This window comes from Procambarus clarkii, chromosome 30 (assembly GCF_040958095.1).
Source record: "Procambarus clarkii isolate CNS0578487 chromosome 30, FALCON_Pclarkii_2.0, whole genome shotgun sequence".
Lineage (NCBI taxonomy): Eukaryota > Metazoa > Arthropoda > Malacostraca > Decapoda > Cambaridae > Procambarus > Procambarus clarkii.
The window spans coordinates 14309062-14316559 of NC_091179.1; positions in this window are offsets into that span (position 1 = coordinate 14309062).

Below are 7498 nucleotides of genomic sequence, written 5' to 3' on the forward strand. Positions count from 1 at the left end.
AATGTAAAAATTCCCTTCAAGGAAATACGTAAAAATAACATATGTTATTAAACTACAGTAATGTATAGAAGCCTCGACAGTGATAACACGCTCTATTGAACAACAACTCTTGTGATCCAAGAGAGCACAGAGCAAGGAGGTGCTGGTGTGTGTTAGTACCATTGACCGGTAGTCCTGAATGTCAACTCTCATACGTATATACACTAACATTTATGATGCCATGATTATGGTGTCAACATCTCGGCCCAGACTCGAGACGATAGCCTCAGTAGTTAGGGGAAGATCTACAATATTCCCTCGTCCTATAAGCGATCGTATTGGCACTAAATTCGGGGAATTTTCTCTTAAACAATTAACATACTATCTTACCTCGTTTTTCATAAATTATTTAATTCTAAACACATTGTGTGGTGAAATTTGACTCAAAATTAAACCTGAATATCACCCAGTAACTTCGAAAATTTACTATTAAATCTAAATATATTTTCACTGTGATTTCAGATTATACTGTGCATTAATAGTTTTTTTCCAAAAAGTAATTATCTTGAAGGAAAATTCAAGAAATGAAGTGTTTAAGTGCACACAGGAACTTCTGCCTCCGTCCACAACAGCCGCCGTCCACAACAGTCTCCGTCCACAACAGCTTCGTGTATTACAACATTTTACGAGTAAATAAATCAGCCGCCATTTAATTTGTTTTCAAAATTAGCTAAACATTTCAAGGTATTACATATCGTACAAAATATTTTATTCATGAATTCAAATGATGATGTAATTAAATAAGTAACATTTTCAAATGTTTCAGGTCAGGAAGCTTCTTAACTCAGTCCCTCTTCCTCTCTTCTTGTTTTCGAGCCAAGTTAACAATAACAGAAGTTTACGTAGATTCAATGATCTAATCCTTTCGGTCATAGTCAATAAATAATATATATTCGTGAAAAATCCCGAGGAAAATTTATATATGTAAACAACAGTTTAAGAACTACTGAATCTAAGATAAAAACGAAACGTGGACCGGAATACAGCGTGGAAAAAGAAAGTTACCATTATGAGGGAAAATATCCCCCCCTAGAAAACTTTCAAGATATATCAGGATTTTGGTAGCGCCTGCTCCAGCAAGTGGGGGGGGGGGGGGAGGGGGTGTTAACCTTGAACTTCTGGCCTGATTGTGTGTCTTTGTGAATACTCCGCCAGTCTACGTGCCGCGACACGAACACAAATTGTTTAGACTACGGTCTACAACACTGGCAGAGTTGTTGTTATGGTTATGTTGGTAATTGAAGTTATAACATCACTGTAGTGGGTATCCACCTGTACCCGGGTCTCACTCTCTCTCTCTGGGCCTGTACCTGGGTCTCACTCTCTGCCTTCCCCACCTCTTCCCTCCTCTCCCTTCTCTTCTCTCGCAGTTTCTCCCTCTCTTATATCTCTTTCCCTATCCCTCCCTCTGCTCCCTTCATCTTTCTCCCTAACATTCCCCTTTCCGCCACCTCTCCCCACTCTCTCACCGCACAACTTCCACTCTCTCTCTTCATCTTTCTTTCCATCTGTCCTAACCTCTCTTCAAACACACTCCCCTCTTGCCCCTTCTCTTCAAACCTCCTCTTCCCCAACCTTAACCCTTCTCTTTCCCATTCTGCCCCTCCCCCTTCTCCTCCTTCCTCCTCTCTCTCCCTTAGATAAAATATAAGAACTTAAATTGCTAAATATGTCTCTGAACAACAAAACAATATTTCAGGCATGACTTCATGGAAACTGAACGGGGATGGTGGGTGGGGGAGGGGGGGGGGGGGGGTAGAGCCCATATATTTCTCAAAGTGTGGCACTAGAGCCAACACCGACTTACCTATGACACTCCCATACCCTACATGCCTCATGTGTAAAGTTGCGTGGGGCTGGCCCCAAGCATCTGGCCTCCAGCCTTGGACAGGCAAAAAGACAGACATTTCTCATATACACAGAGAATTCAGTAACGCTAAAAATAAACATTCTCCCACTCTCTCTTATTTTATATTATATTATATATATATATATATATATATATATATATATATATATATATATATATATATATATATATATATTTATTTATTTATTTATTTATTTATGAGAGAAAATAACTTTCCATCGGACAAAACTAAAACACAACACATAGAAGTCTGCGGAGACTGATTGCCGTGTTTCACTGTCTCTTGGACGCTTGTTGTTGTCCTTCTTTAGGTTATCTTTAGATGATTTCGGGGCTTTAGTGTCCCCGCGGCCCGGTCCTCGACCAGGCCTCCACCCGCAGGAAGCAGCCCGTGACAGCTCACTAACACTCAGGTACCTATTTTACTGCTAGGTAACAGGGGCATAGGGTGAAAGAAACTCTGCCCATTGTTTCTTGCCGGCTCCTGGGATCGAACCCAGGACCACAGGATCACAAGACCAGTGTGCTGTCCGCTCGCCGACCGGCTGTTTGGTCAAGTGGGAGGGAAGGAAATTATGAGGGGAAAGCGCCAAGCCATTACGACTATATAGAGCCAAAAATGCCGATATATTAGAGTAACTGCCTTTGAACATGTATGCGTGTATTAAAATGCATACGAAAATTATAAATTGCAAAAGTTTTCTTCTGGATATCCAGTTACAGCCTGAATACACATTTGCTTGGCAAATATTGGGACTTGGCTCACTGGGGTCGGACGATACCGGAAGTCTAAGCGGAGTAGGACTAATATGTATGATGTTGAACGACGCCGCTGAGGAGTAACGTTGGAGTGGAAACTAAAGTCAAGTCCAGAACCTACACATCACGCTCTGTCAAGCAGAGCGGTAGTATCTATAATGGTCACAACAATTTCTTTGGATGAGGGTCGTAATTTGAGTTGAGTGTTGAAGTTAGGATGAAAATGCTCTCATTGATGACGAGACCACACACTAGAAGGTGAAGGGACGAAAACGACGTTTCGGTCCGTCCTGGACCAGGACGGACCAGGACTTGAGACGTGCTCAAGTCGATTATGAATGGCAAATATTGGGACTTGAGAATGGCCTCACAATCGACTTGAGAATGGTCCAGGACGGACCGAAACGTCGTTTTCGTCCCTTCACCTTCTAGTGTGTGGTCTAGTCAACATACTTTAGCCACGTTATTGTGACTCATCGCCGGTTCTCATTGATGTTGCCTCAGCTCAGCCTAACATCTAGACTTCATCTCGAGGTTCCGGTGCACATTTTTGTGTATAAACATCATGATAGAGATAAGAGAAGAAAGCACGAGTCAAAATATCACCCCTCTAACGATTCATTTAACACAGTAACATGTGAGAGTGAGAGGCGAGGAGCGCGCGTCCATCATAACATTACTATGCAACGCTCCTGGGAGACTAAAGGATCCTGCATAAGGCTGACTGACGCCTCAAATACATTGTTGGAGAGTTTGGTGTGATCGCCCGCCACCTGCTGGCCAGAGGCGGGTGCGCCAGGCTTGTGTAGCCATTACTTGCCATGCAAAATGTTCTAAAACAATTATATTTACGTGGTTTTCTTTACATTTCTATCGCTCAATTGTTTGCAAGTAAAGTTTGGTTTTTAATTTAGAAAATAGTTTTCTTATGATTTTAGTTTTTAGTTTTCTTAGTGATTTTATTTCACTCTGATATTGCCGCTTGATGTCCACTCCTGTGATGTATACACTGTGAAAAAGGCTCAAATCTTAACTAATAACAGTAATGTCTTTCATGGAGAATATTTTAATTCATTCTCTTCTATTAGCAACCGCTTCCCGTGTTGCACGTGACTGCCCTGGTGTCACGTACAATACGTTGGTGCATATAGACTGCCCTGTCTATTGTACCTATAGTGCAGTAGACAGGGCAGTCGGCTCCCAGTCAACTGGACTCGAGTCTGAGTCTCGAGCAGGGCGAGACGTCTGGGCACGTTTCCTTACATCTGATGCTACTATTCACTTAGCAGTAAATAGCTTAATTAGTGTTGTGAGTTGCATCCTGAGAAAGGTCACCCGTTGGCTAAGGAGAGAGGGAGGGAATTATCAAGGGAAAGCGCCAAGCCATTACGACTATATAACACTTGAAAGAGGTCAGGATAAGGATTTGAGATGGGACGAGGGAAGGAATGGTGCGCAACCTCTTGGACAGTGGCCAAGGAGAGAGAGGGAACTTCGATAAGAATAATAGGCTTCCTGTCCTTGACACTGGGATAAATGCTAATAAACGCAATCTAATTATGTAACCCGCCAAAAGCCACAAGACATAAAGGTACTTGATCACCTCTAATCATCAACACCTCGTGGCGTGTGCACAATGGGAATATGTCACATATGTACTTATTTATAAGCAAAATAGTTACTATAAGCAATAAGTCCTATATGTGCTGTCTTGTGCGAGAGCGGGTTGCAACAAGAGCCGCAGCAACCTTCAACACCAAGAGACCTGAACCCACGTCTCCTGATCCTCTTGGGGAAACACTCACTTAATCCGACCCTCTTAGCCCTAATACTAATAAAAATACAATTACAACTTGATAGAGCAACACCTGAGTCAACTTAAGTAGTCAAACTAAAATAAAGTGTGTTAGCAACCAACTAAAGCAGAAGAGTCTACGTCGGATCAGAAAATAAAAACAAATAAGAACAATTTTATTACGAGAAATCGTAATAAAATATGAGCAGAAAACCGTAATAACATTATTGCGAAGAACAAAAAAATATCATGTGTCTCAAATTAATTAGATCGACAACAACCTAACCATATCGGGAGAATTATTCATTAATTTACAATGAACTGGTGTCCATATGCAGGCGATGAGTCACAATAACGTGGCTGAAGTATGATGACCAGACCACACACTAGAAATTGAAGAGACGACGACGTTTCGGTCCGTCCTGGACCATTCTCAAGTCGATTGTGATGAACTGGTGTCATTAGTTACGGTAAGATATGTAACATGATGTATACACACATAAATGAACTTACACACACACACACACACACACACACACGCGCGCGCGCTCGCACACATAAACGCACATATACAGGCAAACAAACATGCACACACACACGCACACAGTTCCTCAACCAATTAAATCGCCTATCTGAACGAAAACGGTAACTTTAATATAATGAACATGGCTCCTCCTTAGAGTCTCCCTTGTAAATACAGAAACAAACTCTACACAACAGACACGAACGTCCAGGTTAAACATATAAGTGTTATTTCCACCCACAAAATAGCGTAATACATCACTTGGTAAACATACTCCTGTTTGTTAAATGACTGATGCAGATCAGCGAACTTTGTTTTTGTACGAGTGAAAATAATAAAAGTAGGCTACCTTCCTAGGCTATATTTTGTTGAAAATACGCTTTAAGATCTAATGTGTATTTCTTGTATGTAAACTATGACTACTGATACACTAGGTGACAAAGTTAAATACCCTCCTCGGTACTCTGACTCGGTAACCCAACAATCTCGCAGGCTTGCTGACTTACAGACAATCTCACACGCTTGCTGACTTACAGACAATCTCGCACGCTTGCTGACTTACAATCTTGCAGGCTTGTTGACTTACAAACTCACAGGCTTGCTGACTTACAGACAAACTCACAGGCCTTGCTGGTCCCTCCACAGCAGGTGAAGCATTTTCACCTCATTCCAAGAAAGAAGGTAAACAATAAAAACAGACCCTTGAATGAGACGAGTGACCATACAGGTACGTGTGGGTGTTCGAGGTCTGGGGGCTCTGAGAACGGTTGTCAATGCATCTGAAAATTTGTTATTGATTTTTTCTTAATTTAGCCAAATATTTTATTATAACGTGTAATTCGGCTTAATATTATTTGTCCAGTGACCGCAGTTTTTATCCATATTTTACGGTTCGTTTCACCGAACATCAGCAAAAGTAATACTTAATGTAAAACAAATAACAATAATATACATATGGTGAAATATATCTAAAATTATTTATACAAAGGTAATAAACTAGATTTGTAAAAGAAACACCATGAATATACAAATGCAAAAAACACAATAACCTAAATTTAAATAAAACTCAATGAAAAGTCCAAATCTTCATTAGTAGATAAACCTGAAGCATTATTCCCAGGACGAGAAAAACAGCTAATACATGGGTTCATTTCCAGCCCGCGCTTCCAAACTCAAAATGAAACCGTCAATTTTCATTTTTCACTTTTTGTATTTCCTGTTTTCTATGTTTACCCTGCTTTTTTGTGTGTTTTTTTTTTCGGCGACGCAGCGAGTTATGGGAGCTGCAGAGGGGGACCCCCCCACCCATACCTATGATTATAATAATAATAATAATAATAATAATAATAATAATAATAATAATAATAAATAATAATAATAAGGCGTGGTTCAAGGCGTGCTCTTGGGAGTACCCATGTTTTTGGTTCAAATCCCAAAAATGGTTTTGATTTTCTCATTGATTCATGATAAAGTGATTTCTTTGTGCATTATTATTATATTATTTTTATTTAGTAATATTATATACAAATTATCGTTATACTAAGTAATAATAACAATAATAGAAAGGAGGGATATAATGAAAAATATTATTTACATAATTAAAAAATAAAACCGTAATGATTTGCATTTCTATTATGAAATTTATTTTAAACAGTCGAATTATTTAAAGTAAAATATTAAATATCTGATTACTCACTGATATATTTAGCCTACAAAACAAAACTAAATTACACGATAAACTTCCCAAAATAAACGTTCTTGGCCAGAAAAGAAAGCTGCAGTGCTACTAAGATAATACAAGTGAGAGTTCTGCCGGCATATTAACATGCTTACTCCCGTACCCAAGTCGAGACAAGGCAGCAAGTAAACAACAACCAACAAGAGAGAAATGCGGACAGACGTTGCGGAGTGTTGGATCGTCGTCAGATCTGCTGCAGCGCTCAACACAGGTGCTGATCCTCCTCCTTTGTGGCGTCCTATTTTTTCTTCCACGAGTCTTATAAACTACAAATCGATTTGGTAGATTGAGTCAGGAATTATAACTTACGCATCAAGCTCATACGAAATTAAATTGCCTTCCTTTCATAAGATGCAGGTTTATAATAAATATGTACTTAGATCTGCTAACTTGACAGCTACATCGATCGTAGTTTTTTTTTGTTAATACATGAGTTACATTTGCATTTGTGCAGCTAACCGAGACTATATGAAGGGGAGTACAGTGTGTCAAAAATGCTAACTACGTGATGTTAATAAATCCCCATCACACAGGATGGTCAGTCATACAGAGGCATGTGATAGGCTGTCTGCACTGGCATACTCCGGATGCATTTTGATCGTATTGGTCACTGCTTCATTTTTGTTAATTTAATTATATAACTCAGAGGAAATATCACCTGTGTGTTATAATAGACGAAAATTATTTAATATATTTATTGTACATTAATATACATGTATGCTGGAGATATATATATATATATATATATATATATATATATATATATATATATAT